The 15,973-nt window shown below is 34.4% G+C and overlaps 2 long non-coding RNA genes across 2 annotated transcripts; both read left to right on the forward strand.

Annotated features, from left to right (window-relative positions):
• The first annotated feature begins 1,404 nt into the window (after positions 1-1,404).
• Positions 1,405-15,945, forward strand: LOC145954527 (uncharacterized). The gene is made up of 16 exons (XR_014431766.1): positions 1,405-1,455; positions 4,751-4,858; positions 5,384-5,461; positions 5,987-6,388; positions 6,478-7,396; positions 7,482-7,883; positions 7,973-9,380; positions 9,470-9,518; positions 9,853-9,960; positions 10,302-12,240; positions 12,330-12,780; positions 13,306-14,309; positions 14,399-14,877; positions 15,220-15,317; positions 15,403-15,804; positions 15,894-15,945. It is a non-coding gene; the product is annotated as an uncharacterized LOC145954527 (long non-coding RNA).
• LOC145954528 (uncharacterized) lies at positions 2,331-4,703 on the forward strand. The gene is made up of 4 exons (XR_014431767.1): positions 2,331-2,805; positions 2,895-3,367; positions 3,710-4,294; positions 4,384-4,703. It is a non-coding gene; the product is annotated as an uncharacterized LOC145954528 (long non-coding RNA).
• Positions 15,946-15,973: the final 28 nt, after the last annotated feature.

Genomic DNA, 15,973 nt, shown 5'->3' on the forward strand with positions numbered 1-15,973 from the left:
GAAATGTCATGGGTTCAGGTGAAATAAGGTGACCTTGTTTTTGGATTTTGTATGCTTTGTGTATGTGTACAATATCATGCGTGTGGCATGTTTGAGAATGGTCCCACATTGTTATATGCTAAATTGTCATGATAATTAGTTTTTTTTCCACATCTGTCTAGCACTTCTTCCTCTGTTTCTTGCTCATAGTTTTTCAGTTTGCTTGATTAGTGTTCATGCCCGTTAACATTTTTATTGGGGTGGTGATACCATTCTTTTTATGCAGGTTAACTTTTGAATTCTGAAATCCAGTAAAGAGAATACATCTGCTTTGCTTTTGATTGTCTTATCAACGTCCCATATGTAGATGATATCGAGGATTTTAAGGTATGATGATGCTGACATTCATGTCTTATGGTTGTCTATTTCTTATGTTGTGATTATGATTTATGATTGTTGAAACTTGTGTTTTCAAAGTGTGATGAATGATAGTATACATCGCTAATACATATAAAAATAGAACTATAATCCTGTTAGATATTAATTTTATAGGTAATTGTATTTTGTTTTAATAAAAGGTACACTAGAGAAGATATAGGCCCGAAGAACCCGACTCCTTTGTTTTTGGAAAATTAAAAAAAAATTGTGAACACGACATGTATCTTTGTTTATCTTTTGATTGTGATTTTTTTTTTAAACGATTATTACTCACATCATGTTTATGTGGCAGGAATACATACTTTTTGTCATGGTCATTTGAGATGTGTTATATCTCTGTGAAATCACAACGGGAAAAGATAACAAAGTTGTTATTGCACGTAATATCATGTAAGGGATGTTTTTGTATTGGTTTGCTCGATGTGAAATGATGTTATACCTCTGTTTAATAATATGCCATTGTTTTTGTTGGCAGGTATGTTGTGGGACAGTATCCTTGGTTTTTAAGAGCTCATTGGACGTTTCTAAAAGCTGTTGTGAATAAGTTTCTTTAGTTTTTGCATGAGACGCACCCTGGAGTTCAGGTTACGTTTTATTCCTATGTTTTCTGTCCTACTTTTTCTTATATCAACAACTTAGTTTATGTCCCTGTGCGTGTGCCGGTGTTTGTGTGCTCCACGTGCTCATTTCTGTGTGCTCCACGTGCTCATTTCTGTGTGCTCCGTGTCTGTACTCTGTGCTGTGTGCCTTTGTTTGCGATTGAGACATTGTGTGTTGTATATTGTATGTGTTTCTATGTGCGTGTATCTGTCTTTTTTGTGTGCACAGGTGGTAGCCCTTCAGTTTGGGAACACTACCAATATTCTTGAGGCATATTCATATGGTTCAAGTTAGGAACAAGTAAGTCCCTGTATTATGGCAAAATTGAATCTGGACATACTGCTAAGTTACTTGTGAAGCATCTCTTAAAAATTTTCCCCCTTGTTTAAGGTATCATGCAGAATTTGGCACTGTTCTTCATCTCATTTTGCAAGGCAGGTTTGTTTCCTCAACTTTATGTCTATCTATGATTGTATGTTGCAAGTATATATTCATGAAATGTCATGGGTTCAGGTGAAATAAGGTGACCTTGTTTTTGGATTTTTTATGCTTTGTGTATGTGTACAATATCATGCGTGTGGCATGTTTGAGAATGGACCCACATTGTTATATGCTAAATTGTCATGATAATTAGATTTTTTTCCACATCTGTCTAGCACCTCTTCCTCTGTTTCTTGCTCATAGTTTTTCAGTTTGCTTGATTAGTGTTCATGCCCGTTAACATCTTTATTGGTGTGGTGATACCATTCTTTTTATGCAGGTTAACTTTTGAATTCTGAAATCCAGTAAAGAGAATACATCTGCTTTGCTTTTGATTGTCTTATCAACGTCCCATATGTAGATGATATCGAGGATTTTAAGGTATGATGATGCTGACATTCATGTCTTATGGTTGTCTATTTCTTATGTTGTGATTATGATTTATGATTGTTAAAACTTGTGTTTTCAAAGTGTGATGAATGATAGTATACATAGCTAATACACATAAAAATAGAACTATAATCCAGTTAGATATTAATTTTATAGGTAATTGTATTTTGTTTTAATAAAAGGCACACTAGAGAAGATATAGGCCCGAAGAACCCGACTCCTTTGTTTTTAGAAAATTAAAAAAAATTGTGATCACGACATGTATCTTTGTTTATCTTTTGGTTGTGATTTTTTTTTGAAACGATTATTACTCACATCATGTTTATGTGGCAGGAATACATACTTTTTGTCATGGTCATTTGAGATGTGTTATATCTCTGTGAAATCACAACGGGAAAAGATAACAAAGTTGTTATTGCATGTAATATCATGTAAGAAATGTTTTTGTATTGGTTTGCTCGATGTTAAATGATGTTATACCTCTGTTTAATAATATGCCATTGTTTCTGTTGGCAGGTATGTTGTGGGACAGTATCCTTGGTTTTTAAGAGCTCATTGGACATTTCTAAAAGCTATTGTGAATAAGTTTCTTTAGTTTTTGCATGAGACGCACCCTGGAGTTCAGGTTATGTTTTCTTCCTATGTTTTCTGTCCTACTTTTTCTTATATCAACAACTTAGTTTATGTCCCTGTGCGTGTGCCTATGTTTGTGTGCTCTACGTGCTCATTTCTGTGTGCTCCGTGTCTGTACTCTGTGTTGTGTGCCTTTGTTTGCCCTTGAGACATTGTGTGCTGTATATTGTATGTGTTTCTATGTGCGTGTATCTGTCTTTTTTGTGTTCACAGGTGGTAGCCCTTTAGTTTGGGAACACTACCAATATTCTTGAGGCATATTCATATGGTTCAAGTTAGGAACAAGTAAGTCCCTGTATTATGGCAAAATTGAATCTGGACATGCTGCTAAGTTACTTGTGAAGCATCTCTGACAAAGTTTCCCCCTTGTTTAGGGTATCATGCAGAATTTGACACTGTTCTTCATCTCGTTTTGCAAGGCAGGTTTGTTTCCTCAACTTTATGTCTATCTGTGATTGTATGTTGCAAGTATATATTCATGAAATGTCATGGGTTCAGGTGAAATAAGGTGACCTTGTTATTGGATTTTTTATGCTTTGTGTATGTGTACAATATCATGCGTGTGGCATGTTAGAGAATGGACCCACATTGTTATATGCTAAATTGTCATGATAATTAGTTTTTTTTCCATATCTGTCTAGCACCTCTTCCTCTGTTTCTTGCTCATAGTTTTTCAGCTTGCTTGATTAGTGTTCATGCCCGTTAACATCTTTATTTGTGTGGTGATACCATTCTTTTTATGCAGGTTAACTTTTGAATTCTGAAATCTAGTAAAGAGAATACATCTGCTTTGCTTTTGGGCCTTGATATCAACGTCCCATATGTTGATAATATCGAGGATTTTAAGGTATGATGATGCTGACATTCATGTCTTATGGTTGTCTATTTATTATGTTGTGATTATGATTTATGATTGTTGAAACTTGTGTTTTCAAAGTGTGATGAATGATATTATACATAGCTAATACATATAAGTATAGAACTATAATCCAGTTAAATATTAATTTTATAGGTAATTGTATTTTGTTTTAATAAATGGCACACTAGAGAAGATATAGGCCCGAAGAACCCGACTCCTTTGTTTTTGGAAAATTAAAAAAAATTGAGAACATGACATGTATCTTTATTTATCTTTTGGTTGTGATTTTTTTTTGAAACGATTATTACTCACATCATGTTTATGTGGCAGGAATACATACTTTTTGTCATGGTCATTTGAGATGTGTTATATCTCTGTGAAATCACAACGGGAAAAGATAAAAAAGTTGTTATTGCACGTAATATCATGTAAGGGATGTTTTTGTATTGGTTTGCTCGATGTTAAATGATGTTATACCTCTGTTTAATAATATGCCATTGTTTCTGTTGGCAGGTATGTTGTGGGACAGTATCCTTGGTTTTTAAGAGCTCATTGGACGTTTCTAAAAGCTGTTGTGAATAAGTTTCTTTAGTTTTTGCATGAGACGCACCCTGGAGTTCAGGTTACGTTTTATTCCTATGTTTTCTGTCCTACTTTTTCTTATATCAACAACTTAGTTTATGTCCCTGTGCGTGTGCCGGTGTTTGTGTGCTCCACGTGCTCATTTCTGTGTGCTCCGTGTCTGTACTCTGTGCTGTGTGCCTTTGTTTGCCATTGAGACATTGTGTGCTGTATATTGTATGTGTTTCTATGTGCGTGTATCTGTCTTTTTTGTGTTCACAGGTGGTAGCCCTTCAGTTTGGGAACACTACCAATATTCTTGAGGCATATTCATATGGTTCAAGTTAGGAACAAGTAAGTCCCTGTATTATGGCAAAATTGAATCCGGACATACTGCTAAGTTACTTGTGAAACATCTCTCACAAATTTTCCCCCTTGTTTAGGGTATCATGCAGAATTTGGCAATGTTCTTCATCTCATTTTGCAAGGCAGGTTTGTTTCCTCAACTTTATGTCTATCTGTGATTGTATGTTGCAAGTATAAATTCATGAAATGTCATGGGTTCAGGTGAAATAAGGTGACCTAGTTTTGGGATTTTTTATTCTGTGTATGTGTACAATATCATGCGTGACATGTTTGAGAATGGACCCACATTGTTATATGCTAAATTGTCATGATAATTAGTTTTTTTTCCACATCTGTCTAACACCTCTTCCTATGTTTCTTGCTCATAGTTTTTCAGTTTGCTTGATTGGTGTTCAAGTCTGTTAACATCTTTATTGGTGTGGTGATACCATTCTTTTTATGCAGGTTCACATTTGAATTCTGGGATCCAGTAAAGAGAATACATCTACTTTGCTTTTGGGTCTTGAATGTCTTATCAACGTCCCATATGAAGATGATACCGAGGATTTTAAGGTATGATGATGATGACATTCATGTCTTATGGTTGTCTATTTCTTAAGTTGTGATTATGATTTATGATTGTTGAAACATGTGTTTTCAAAGTGTGATGAATGATAGTATACATAGCTAATACATATAAGAATAGAACTATAATCCAGTTAAATATTAATTTTATAGGTAATTGTATTTTGTTTTAATAAATGGCACACTAGAGAAGATATAGGCCCGAAGAACCCGACTCCTTTGTTTTTGGAAAATTAAAAAAAATTGAGAACACGACATGTATCTTTGTTTATCTTTTGGTTGTGATTTTTTTTTAAAACGATTATTACTCACATCATGTTTATGTGGCAAGAATACATACTTTTTGTCATGGTCATTTGAGATGTGTTATATCTCTGTGAAATCACAACGGGAAAAGATAACAAAGTTGTTATTGCACGTAATATCATGTAAGGGATGTTTTTGTATTGGTTTGCTCGATGTTAAATGATTTTATACCTCTGTTTAATAATATGCCATTATTTCTGTTGGCAGGTATGTTGTGGGACAGTATCCTTGGTTTTTAATTGTCTTATCAACTTCCTATATGTAGATGATATCGAGGATTTTAAGGTATGATGATGCTGACATTCATGTCTTATGGTTGTCTATTTCTTATGTTGTGATTATGATTTATGATTGTTGAAACTTGTGTTTTCAAAGTGTGATGAATGATATTATACATAGCTAATACATATAAGAATAGAACTATAATCCAGTTAAATATTAATTTTATAGGTAATTGTATTTTGTTTTAATAAATGGCACACTAGAGAAGATATAGGCTCGAAGAACCCGACTCCTTTGTTTTTGGAAAATTAAAAAAAATTGAGAACACGACATGTATCTTTGTTTATCTTTTGGTTGTGATTTTTTTTTGAAACGATTATTACTCTCATCATGTTTATGTGGCAAGAATACATACTTTTTGTCATGGTCATTTGAGATGTGTTATATCTCTGTGAAATCTCAACGGGAAAAGATAACAAAGTTGTTATTGCACGTAATATCATGTAAGGGATGTTTTTGTATTGGTTTGCTCGATGTGAAATGATGTTATACCTCTGTTTAATAATATGCCATTGTTTCTGTTGGCAGGTATGTTGTGGGACAATATCCTTGGTTTTTAAGAGCTCATTGGACGTTTCTAAAAGCTGTTGTGAATAAGTTTCTTTAGTTTTTGCATGAGACGCACCCTGGAGTTCAGGTTACGTTTTATTCCTATGTTTTCTGTCCTACTTTTTCTTATATCAACAACTTAGTTTATGTCCCTGTGCGTGTGCCGGTGTTTGTGTGCTCCACGTGCTCATTTCTGTGTGCTCCGTGTCTGTACACTGTGCTGTGTGCCTTTGTTTGCCATTGAGACATTGTGTGTTGTATATTGTATGTGTTTCTATGTGCGTGTATCTGTCTTTTTTGTGTGCACAGGTGGTAGCCCTTCAGTTTGGGAACACTACCAATATTCTTGAGGCATATTCATATGGTTCAAGTTAGGAACAAGTAAGTCCCTGTATTATGGCAAAATTGAATCTGGACATACTGCTAAGTTACTTGTGAAGCATCTCTTAAAAAGTTTCCCCCTTGCTTAGGGTATCATGCAGAATTTGGCACTGTTCTTCACCTCATTTTGCAAGGCAGGTTTGTTTCCTCAACTTTATGTCTATCTATTATTGTATGTTGCAAGTATATATTCATGAAATGTCATGGGTTCAGGTGAAATAAGGTGACCTTGTTTTTGGATTTTTTATGCTTTGTGTATGTGTACAATATCATGCGTGTGGCATGTTTGAGAATGGACCCACATTGTTATATGCTAAATTGTCATGATAATTAGATTTTTTTCCACATCTGTCTAGCACCTCTTCCTCTATTTCTTGCTCATAGTTTTTCAGTTTGCTTGATTAGTGTTCATGCCCGTTAACATCTTTATTGGTGTGGTGATACCATTCTTTTTATGCAGGTTAACTTTTGAATTCTGAAATCCAATAAAGAGAATACATCTGCTTTGCTTTTGGGCCTTGATTGTCTTATCAACGTCCCATATGTAGATGATATCGAGGATTTTAAGGTATGATGATGCTGACATTCATGTCTTATGGTTGTCTATTTCTTATGTTGTGATTATGATTTATGATTGTTAAAACTTGTGTTTTCAAAGTGTGATGAATGATAGTATACATAGCTAATACACATAAAAATAGAACTATAATCCAGTTAGATATTAATTTTATAGGTAATTGTATTTTGTTTTAATAAAAGGCACACTAGAGAAGATATAGGCCCGAAGAACCCGACTCCTTTGTTTTTGGAAAATTAAAAAAAATTGTGAACACGACATGTATCTTTGTTTATCTTTTGGTTGTGATTTTTTTTTGAAACGATTATTACTCACATCATGTTTATGTGGCAGGAATACATACTTTTTGTCATGGTCATTTGAGATGTGTTATATCTCTGTGAAATCACAACGGGAAAAGATAACAAAGTTGTTATTGCATGTAATATCATGTAAGAAATGTTTTTGTATTGGTTTGCTCGATGTTAAATGATGTTATACCTCTGTTTAATAATATGCCATTGTTTCTGTTGGCAGGTATGTTGTGGGATAGTATCGTTGGTTTTTAAGAGCTCATTGGACATTTCTAAAAGCTATTGTGAATAAGTTTCTTTAGTTTTTGCATGAGACGCACCCTGGAGTTCAGGTTATGTTTTCTTCCTATGTTTTCTGTCCTACTTTTTCTTATATCAACAACTTAGTTTATGTCCCTGTGCGTGTGCCTATGTTTGTGTGCTCTACGTGCTCATTTCTGTGTGCTCCGTGTCTGTACTCTGTGTTGTGTGCCTTTGTTTGCCCTTGAGACATTGTGTGCTGTATATTGTATGTGTTTCTATGTGCGTGTATCTGTCTTTTTTGTGTTCACAGGTGGTAGCCCTTTAGTTTGGGAACACTACCAATATTCTTGAGGCATATTCATATGGTTCAAGTTAGGAACAAGTAAGTCCCTGTATTATGCCAAAATTGAATGTGGACATGCTGCTAAGTTACTTGTGAAGCATCTCTGACAAAGTTTCCCCCTTGTTTAGGGTATCATGCAGAATTTGGCACTGTTCTTCATCTCATTTTGCAAGGCAGGTTTGTTTCCTCAACTTTATGTCTATCTGTGATTGTATGTTGCAAGTATATATTCATGAAATGTCATGGGTTCAGGTGAAATAAGGTGACCTAGTTTTGGGATTTTTTATGCTTTGTGTATGTGTACAATATCATGCGTGTGGCATGTTTGAGAATGGACCCACATTGTTATATGCTAAATTGTCATGATAATTAGTTTTTTTTCCACATCTGTCTAGCACCTCTTCCTCTGTTTCTTGCTCATAGTTTTTCAGTTTGCTTGATTAGTGTTCATGCCCGTTAACATCTTTATTGGTGTGGTGATACCATTCTTTTTATGCAGGTTAACTTTTGAATTCTGAAATCCAGTAAAGAGAATACATCTGCTTTGCTTTTGGGCCTTGATTGTCTTATCAACGTCCCATATGTAGATGATATCGAGGATTTTAAGGTATGATGATGTTGACATTCATGTCTTATGGTTGTCTATTTCTTAAGTTGTCATTATGATTTATGATTGTTGAAACTTGTGTTTTCAAAGTGTGATGAATGATAGTATACATAGCTAATACATATAAAAATAGAACTATAACCCTGTTAGATATTAATTTTATAGGTAATTGTATTTTGTTTTAATAAAAGGCACACTAGAGAAGATATAGGCCCGAAGAACTCGACTCCTTTGTTTTTGGAAAATTAAAAAAAATTGTGAACACGACATGTATCTTTGTTTATCTTTTGGTTGTGATTTTTTTTTTGACATGATTATTACTCCCATCATGTTTATGTGGCAGGAATACATACTTTTTGTCATGGTCATTTGAGATGTGTTATATCTTTGTGAAATCACAACGGGAAAAGATAACAAAGTTGTTATTGCACGTAATATCATGTAAGAGATGTTTTTGTATTGGTTTGCTCGATGTTAAATGATGTTATACCTCTGTTTAATAATATGCCATTGTTTCTGTTGGCAGGTATGTTGTGGGACAGTATCCTTGGTTTTTAAGAGCTTATTGGACATTTCTAAAAGCTATTGTGAATAAGTTTCTTTAGTTTTTTGCATGAGACGCACCTTGGAGTTCAGGTTATGTTTTCTTCCTATGTTTTCTGTCCTACTTTTTCTTATATCAACAACTTAGTTTATGTCACTGTGCGTGTGCCTATGTTTGTGTGCTCTACGTGCTCATTTCTGTGTGCTCCGTGTCTGTACTCTGTGTTGTGTGCCTTTGTTTGCCCTTGAGACATTGTGTGCTGTATATTGTATGTGTTTCTATGTGCGTGTATCTGTCTTTTTTGTGTTCACAGGTGGTAGCCCTTCAGTTTGGGAACACTACCAATATTCTTGAGACATATTCATATGGTTCAAGTTAGTTACAAGTAAGTCCCTGTATTATGGCAAAATTGAATCTGGACATACTGCTAAGTTACTTGTGAAGCATCTCTGACAAATTTTCCCCCTTGTTTAGGGTATCATGCAGAATTTGGCACTGTTATTCATCTCATTTTGCAAGGCAGGTTTGTTTCCTCAACTTTATGTCTATCTGTGATTGTATGTTGGAAGTATATATTCATGAAATGTCATGGGTTCAGGTGAAATAAGGTGACCTAGTTTTGGGATTTTTTATTCTTTGTGTATGTGTCCAATATCATGCGTGTGACATGTTTGAGAATGGACCCACATTGTTATATGCTAAATTGTCATGATAATTAGTTTTTTTTTCCACATCTGTCTAACACCTCTTCCTATGTTTCTTGCTCATAATTTTTCAGTTTGCTTGATTGGTGTTCAAGTCTGTTAACATCTTTATTGGTGTGGTATTGGTGTGGTGATACCATTCTTTTTATGCAGGTTCACATTTGAATTCTGGGATCCAGTAAAGGGAATACATCTACTTTGCTTTTGGGTCTTGAATGTCTTATCGACGTCCCATATGAAGATGATACCGAGGATTTTAAGGTATGATGATGATGACATTCATGTCTTATGGTTGTCTATTTCTTATGTTGTGATTATGATTTATGATTGTTGAAACTTGTGTTTTCAAAGTGTGATGAATGATAGTATACATAGTTAATACATATAAGAATAGAACTATAATCCAGTTAAATATTAATTTTATAGGTAATTGTATTTTGTTTTAATAAATGGCACACTAGAGAAGATATAGGCCCGAAGAACCCGACTCCTTTGTTTTTGGAAAATTAAAAAAAATTGAGAACACGACATGTATCTTTGTTTATCTTTTGGTTGTGATTTTTTTTGAAACGATTATTACTCACATCATGTTTATGTGGCAGGAATATATGCTTTTTGTCATGGTCATTTGAGATGTGTTATATCTCTGTGAAATCACAACGGGAAAAGATAACAAAGTTGTTATTGCACGTAATATCATGTAAGAGATGTGTTTGTATTGGTTTGCTCGATGTTAAATGATGTTATACCTCTGTTTAATAATATGCTATTGTTTCTGTTGGCAGGTATGTTGTGGGACAGTATCCTTGGTTTTTAAGAGCTCATTGGACATTTCTAAAAGCTGTTGTGAATAAGTTTCTTTAGTTTTTGCATGAGACGCACCCTAGAGTTCAGGTTATGTTTTCTTCCTATGTTTTCTGTCCTACTTTTTCTTATATCAACAACTTAGTTTATGTCCCTGTGCGTGTGCCTGTGTTTTTGTGCTCCACGTGCTCATTTCTGTGTGCTCCGTGTCTGTACTCTGTGCTGTGTGCCTTTGTTTGCCATTGAGACATTGTGTGCTAAGTTACTTGTGGGCATATTCATATGGTTCAACTTAGGAACAAGTAAGTCCCTGTGTTATGGCAAAATTGAATCCGGACATACTGCTAAGTTACTTGTGAAGCATCTCTGACCAATTTTCCCCCTTGTTTAGGGTATCATGCAGAATTTGGCACTGTTCTTCATCTCATTTTGCAAGGCAGGTTTGTTTCCTCAACTTTATGTCTATCTGTGATTGTATGTTGCAAGTATATATTCATGAAATGTCATGGGTTCAGGTGAAATAAGGTGACCTTGTTTTTTGGATTTTTTATGCTTTGTGTATGTGTACAATATCATGCGTGTGGCATGTTTGAGAATGGACCCACATTGTTATATGCTAAATTGTCATGATAATTAGTTTTTTTTCCACATCTGTCTAGCACCTCTTCCTCTGTTTCTTGCTCATAGTTTTTCAGTTTGCTTGATTAGTGTTCTGAAATCCAGTAAAGAGAATACATCTGCTTTGCTTTTGGGCCTTGATTGTCTTATCAACGACCCATATGTAAATGATATCGAGGATTTTAAGGTATGATGATGCTGACATTCATGTCTTATGGTTGTCTATTTCTTATGTTGTGATTATGATTTATGATTGTTGAAACTTGTGTTTTCAAAGTGTGATGAATGATAGTATACATAGCTAATACATATAAGAATAGAACTATAATCCAGTTAAATATTAAATTTATAGGTAATTGTATTTTTTTTTTAATAAAAGGCACACTAGAGAAGATATAGGCCCGAAGAACTCGACTCCTTTGTTTTTGGAAAATTAAAAAAAATTGTGAACACGACATGTATCTTTGTTTATCTTTTGGTTGTTATTTTTTTTTTTTGAAATGATTATTACTCACATCATGTTTATGTGGCAGGAATACATACTTTTTGTCATGGTCATTTGAGATGTGTTATATCTCTGTGAAATCACAACGGGAAAAGATAACAAAGTTGTTATTGCACGTAATATCATGTAAGAGATGTTTTTTGTATTGGTTTGCTCGATGTTAAATGATGTTATACCTCTGTTTAATAATATGCCATTGTTTCTGTTGGCAGGTATGTTGTGGGACAGTATCCTTGGTTTTTAAAAGCTCATTGGACATTTCTAAAAGCTATTGTGAATAAGTTTTTTTAGTTTTTGCATGAGACGCACCTTGGAGTTCAGGTTATGTTTTCTTCCTATGTTTTCTGTCCTACTTTTTCTTATATCAACAACTTAGTTTATGTCCCTGTGCGTGTGCCTATGTTTGTGTGCTCTACGTGCTCATTTCTGTGTGCTCCGTGTCTGTACTCTGTGCTGTGTGCCTTTGTTTGCCCTTGAGACATTGTGTGCTGTATATTGTATGTGTTTCTATGTGCGTGTATCTGTCTTTTTTGTGTTCACAGGTGGTAGCCCTTCAGTTTGGGAACACTACCAATATTCTTGAGGCATATTCATATGGTTCAAGTTAGGAACAAGTAAGTCCCTGTATTATGGCAAAATTGAATCTGGACATACTGCTAAGTTACTTGTGAAGCATCTCTGACAAATTTTCCCCCTTGTTTAGGGTATCATGCAGAATTTGGCACTGTTCTTCATCTCATTTTGCAAGGCAGGTTTGTTTTCTCAACTTCATGTCTATCTGTGATTGTATGTTGCAAGTATATATTCATGAAATGTCATGGGTTCAGGTGAAATAAGGTGACCTAATTTTGGGATTTTTTATGCTTTGTGTATGTGTACAATATCATGCGTGTGACATGTTTGAGAATGGACCCACATTGTTATATGCTAAATTGTCATGATAATTAGTTTTTTTTCCACATCTGTCTAACACCTCTTCCTATGTTTCTTGCTCATAGTTTTTCAGTTTTCTTGATTGGTGTTCAAGTCTGTTAACATCTTTATTGGTGTGGTGATACCATTCTTTTTATGCAGGTTCACATTTGAATTTTGGGATCCAGTAAAGAGAATACATCTACTTTGTCCCATATGTAGATGATACCGAGGATTTTAAGGTATGATGATGTTGACATTCATGTCTTATGGTTGTCTATTTCTTATGTTGTAATTATGATTTATGATTGTTGAAACTTGTGTTTTCAAAGTGTGATGAATGATATTATACATAGCTAATACATATAAGAATAGAACTATAATCTAGTTAAATATTAATTTTATAGGCAATTGTATTTTGTTTTAATAAATGGCACACTAGAGAAGATATAGGCCCGAAGAACCCGACTCCTTTGTTTTTGGAAAATTAAAAAAAATTGAGAACACGACATGTATCTTTGTTTATCTTTTGGTTGTGATTTTTTTTTGAAACGATTATTACTCACATCATGTTTATGTGGCAAGAATACATACTTTTTGTCATGGTCATTTGAGATGTGTTATATCTCTGTGAAATCACAACGGGAAAAGATAACAAAGTTGTTATTGCACGTAATATCATGTAAGGGATGTTTTTGTATTGGTTTGCTCGATGTTAAATGATGTTATACCTCTGTTTAATAATATGCCATTGTTTCTTTTGGCAGGTATGTTGTGGGACAGTATCCTTGGTTTTTAATTGTCTTATCAACGTCCCATATGTAGATGATATCGAGGATTTTAAGGTATGATGATGCTGACATTCATGTCTTATGGTTGTCTATTTCTTATGTTGTGATTATGATTTATGATTGTTGAAACTTGTGCTTTCAAAGTGTGATGAATGATATTATACATAGCTAATACATATAAGAATAGAACTATAATCCAGTTAAATATTAATTTTATAGGTAATTGTCTTTAGTTTTAATAAATGGCACACTAGAGAAGATATAGGCTGGAAGAACCCGACTCCTTTTTTTTGGAAAATTAAAAAAAATTGAGAACATGATATGTATCTTTGTTTATCTTTTGGTTGTGATTTTTTTTTGAAACGATTATTACTCACATCATGTTTATGTGGCAGGAATACATACTTTTTGTCATGGTCATTTGAGATGTGTTATATCTCTGTGAAATCACAACGGGAAAAGATAACAAAGTTGTTATTGCACGTAATATCATGTAAGGGATGTTTTTGTATTGGTTTGCTCGATGTTAAATGATGTTATACCTCTGTTTAATAATATGCCATTGTTTCTGTTGGCAGGTATGTTGTGGGACAGTATCCTTGGTTTTTAAGAGCTCATTGGACGTTTCTAAAAGCTGTTGTGAATAAGTTTCTTTAGTTTTTGCATGAGACGCACCCTAGAGTTCAGGTTATGTTTTCTTCCTATGTTTTCTGTCCTACTTTTTCTTATATCAACAACTTAGTTTATGTCGCTGTGCGTGTGCCTGTGTTTGTGTGCTCCACGTGCTCATTTCTGTGTGCTCCGTGTCTGTACTCTGTGCTGTGTGCCTTTGTTTGCCATTGAGACATTGTGTGCTGTATATTGTATGTGTTTCTATGTGCGTGTATCTGTCTTTTTTGTGTTCACAGGTGGTAGCCCTTCAGTTTGGGAACACTACCAATATTCTTGAGGCATATTCATATGGTTCAAGTTAGGAACAAGTAAGTCCCTGTATTATGGCAAAATTGAATCCGGACATACTGCTAAGTTACTTGTGAAGCATCTGTGACAAATTTTCCCCCTTGTCTAGGGTATCATGCAGAATTTGGCATTGTTCTTCATCTCATTTTGCAAGGCAGGTTTGTTTTCTCAACTTTATGTCTATCTATGATTGTATGTTGCAAGTATATATTCATGAAATGTCATGGGTTCAGGTGAAATAAGGTGACCTTGTTTTTGGAATTTTTATGCTTTGTGTATGTGTACAATATCATGCGTGTGGCATGTTTGAGAATGGACCCACATTGTTATATGCTAAATTGTCATGATAATTAATTTTTTTTCCACATCTGTCTAGCACCTCTTCCTCTGTTTCTTGCTCATAGTTTTTCAGTTTGTTTGATTAGTGTTCATGCCCGTTAACATCTTTATTGGTGTGGTGATACCATTCTTTTTATGCAGGTTAACTTTTGAATTCTGAAATCCAGTAAAGAGAATACATCGGCTTTGCTTTTGGGCCTTGATTGTCTTATCAATGTCCCATATGTAGATGATATCGAGGATTTTACGGTATGATGATGCTGACATTCATGTCTTATGGTTGTCTATTTCTTATGTTGTGATTATGATTTATGATTGTTGAAACTTGTGTTTTCAAAGTGTGATGAATGATAGTATACATACCTAATACATATAAAAATAGAACTATAATCCAGTTAGATATTAATTTTATTGGTAATTGTATTTTGTTTTAATAAAAGGCACACTAGAGAAGATATAGGCCCGAAGAACCCGACTCCTTTGTTTTTGGAAAATTAAAAAAAATTGTGAACACGACATGTATCTTTGTTTATCTTTTGGTTGTGATTTTTTTTTGAAACAATTATTACTCACATCATGTTTATGTGGCAGGAATACACACTTTTTGTCATGGTCATTTGAGATGTGTTATATCTCTGTGAAATCACAACGGGAAAAGATAACAAAGTTGTTATTGCACGTAATATAATGTAAGAGATGTTTTTGTATTGGTTTGCTCGATGTTAAATGATGTTATACCTCGGTTTAATAATATGCCATTGTTTCTGTTGGCAGGTATGTTGTGGGACAGTATCCTTGGTTTTTAAGAGCTCATTGGACATTTCTGAAAGCTGTTGTGAATAAGTTTCTTTAGTTTTTGCATGAGACGCACCTTGGAGTTCAGGTTATGTTTTCTTCCTATGTTTTTTGTCCTACTTTCTCTTATATCAACAACTTAGTTTATGTCCCTGTGCGTGTGCCTATGTTTGTGTGCTCTACGTGCTCATTTCTGTGTGCTCCGTGTCTGTACTCTGTGCTGTGTGCCTTTGTTTGCCCTTGAGACATTGTGTGCTGTATATTATATGTGTTTCTATGTGCGTGTATCTGTCTTTTTTGTGTTCACAGGTGGTAGCCCTTCAGTTTGGGAACACTACCAATATTCTTGAGGCATATTCATATGGTTCAAGTTAGGAACAAGTAAGTCCTTGTATTATGGCAAAATTGAATCCGGACATACTGCTAAGTTACTTGTGAAACATCTCTGACAAATTTTTCCCCTTGTTTAGGGTATCATGCAGAATTTGGCACTGTTCTTCATCTCATTTTGCAAGGCAGGTTTGTTTTCTCAACTTTATGTCTATCTGTG

Source organism: Cajanus cajan, chromosome 2 (assembly GCF_000230855.2).
Source record: "Cajanus cajan strain Asha chromosome 2, NIPB_CcT2T_4, whole genome shotgun sequence".
Lineage (NCBI taxonomy): Eukaryota > Viridiplantae > Streptophyta > Magnoliopsida > Fabales > Fabaceae > Cajanus > Cajanus cajan.